Source organism: Canis aureus, chromosome 2 (genome assembly GCF_053574225.1).
Source record: "Canis aureus isolate CA01 chromosome 2, VMU_Caureus_v.1.0, whole genome shotgun sequence".
Classification (NCBI taxonomy): domain Eukaryota; kingdom Metazoa; phylum Chordata; class Mammalia; order Carnivora; family Canidae; genus Canis; species Canis aureus.
The window spans coordinates 7,358,234-7,360,535 of record NC_135612.1 but is presented as its reverse complement, the minus strand read 5'-3'; the positions used below and the strand labels follow the sequence as shown (position 1 = coordinate 7,360,535).

The 2,302-nt window shown below is 32.7% G+C and overlaps 1 non-coding gene across 1 annotated transcript; it reads left to right on the top strand.

The window, feature by feature from the left end:
* Positions 1–354: 354 nt before the first annotated feature.
* Positions 355–427, top strand: TRNAK-CUU (transfer RNA lysine (anticodon CUU)). The gene has a single exon. It is a non-coding gene; the product is annotated as a tRNA-Lys (tRNA).
* Positions 428–2,302: the final 1,875 nt, after the last annotated feature.

Below are 2,302 nucleotides of genomic sequence, written 5' to 3'. Positions count from 1 at the left end.
GAAGAAAACTTAACTTGGTACTAAATATCTTTAATAACACTCTTTAATATCTGAGCTTTAGGTCAGAGCAGTTTATAGTATTTGTCAACTCAAGTAAAATGGTTTTTCTGAAAGCATGCCAATCAAAAATAGAATTTATTCAGTTGATAAATAAGCTATTAGTTTTACAGAGCTATATGTAAAAATAAATGGAGGTAAGAAAAATCTAATAACTGGTTAATAAATGATATTCTGTGGCTGCCATTTCAGTGTGATAATGTTAAACATAAAAAATGATAGTGAAATATATTCTAAAATTCTATTATTTCATCTCTGTTTCAGTTATACTAAGGTGTCCATTAGAATTATAGGGGTGCCCGGCTGGCTCAGTTGGTAGAGCATGAGACTCTTGATCTTGGAGTCGTGAGTTCAAGCCCCATGTTGGGCATAGAGCTTACTTTAAAAATTTTTTTAAATAATTATTCTTATATGTTTCATTTTTCTTTCATTTCTGAGTAAAATGTTTGTTCTCTCCTCTGCTGGTATAATAATGTGACAGTCAGCCACTTGATTCTTACCATTTAGCATTCCGTTTTTACATAATTAAGCATTTGTAATTTCAAACTCCGTATGTCGCCTTTCATTCTAAGGAACCCATGATCTAGATTTAGACTTTTTGCTAATATGTTAGTCTTTTCTGTGACAGTCTCTCTTTAAGCCTTCTTTCCATGAGCTAGAAAATAGAGAAGTATTTTTTTTACAAAGCTCCTTTCTTCACACAGAGCATAAGCGTAATTTTTTCAATTTACCTGGACCGGAATTCTGGATCTCTTCATGATGTTTGTGCAAACGTAAAATTCAGTTTCAGTTATTTACCTCTATTTCATCCACTCCATCCCCTTCCATTATTTACAGGGTTGAGACACAGTCTTAGAGAGGTCTGCATACTGCAAATAACGTTATGGCATTATGATTTCACTACCATCAATAAAAAAAACTCAAATGCATGACAGATGCAAATTTAATTTCCACTGAATCACTAATATAAGTGAAAAGAAGTATCACTTTCCAATTCCTATTTTGCTTCGTAACCCTAAAAATTTGGATAATGTGTGAGGTTTTAGCCTTATGTCTAACAAAGTCATAATAATAACCTACTTCTTAGGATTATTATGATGTTAACTTTCACAGTCCTCTCTGAGACTACTGATTAAGTAGGCAATTTTCATGTGCATTATTATGCTTTTTTCCAGGGGCCAGAACCCCTATGGGGCATCCTCTGCTTAATCTAAGGAGATTAAGATAGTGAATATCATATTTCATATTGCCAATCTAGATTCACTTAGACCCATTAATTATTTACAGCAAACACACACAGAGAAAACACTCCATGTGAGATTCTAAAGCAGAAGCTCTCAGCAGCTTGAGTTGTCTTGCAAACTATTCCCCGAAGCAGAGACTAGAGAGCAGATACAAGAAAGGGAAAGTATATCAGGCCTCTGGGAGGCAGTAATAATAATTGCAAGGACATTTTAATTTGTTTAAATTAGCATCTAAATCTTTCATAATAATGTTTCAAGCCTGGTTTTTAAAATAACTTCCAAGTGATATTTCACAATAAATAATCATACCCCTAACACAACTGGCCATCGGAAGAAAAGTGGGAATAGAAATTAAATTTAAAAAATATAGACTAGAATAATTTTCACTGCAGTTTAACCTTAAACTAAAGTAGTTTGTTACTAAAAGAGTGTTTTTAATGTCTGTACTCACTATTGGGGAACAATAAGTATAGTTTCAATTCATAGGACTTTATTTCACTGTGTATAGATTCTTAAAAAACAAAGATAGGATGACATGCAGTTTCGGATATCGTATTTTTTCTTTTGATAAATTATTTAATCATACTCTGTCATGAAAAACTATATTTTCCTTTCCTTTCTCCACTTTTTTTTAAACTGTAAAATCAAATATAACTGGCAATTTTAGCAACCAGGAGATTTTACTCAATTATCGGCGTCAATTCCACATTTTATGGCAGAAAATGTTGCTCATTAATGATATACTATATTCCTTCTTAATTTATCTAGTTATATCTTCCTAAATAATTTATAGCCTCACACTATTTTGAAGGTCTATAAGCCCCTGTTAGCCAGTTATCCTCTTTATATGTAGTTCTCTATTATTTGGGGAGCTTTTCTTCCACCTGGGAAAATGTTATGGCATCTGGTGCACAAATGTTCTGTGAGCGACCTGGATTAATCTCCATATCTCTTGAGGCAATAGCTGTTTGTCAAGTCAAAATTTCAGATTTTTTCTAACC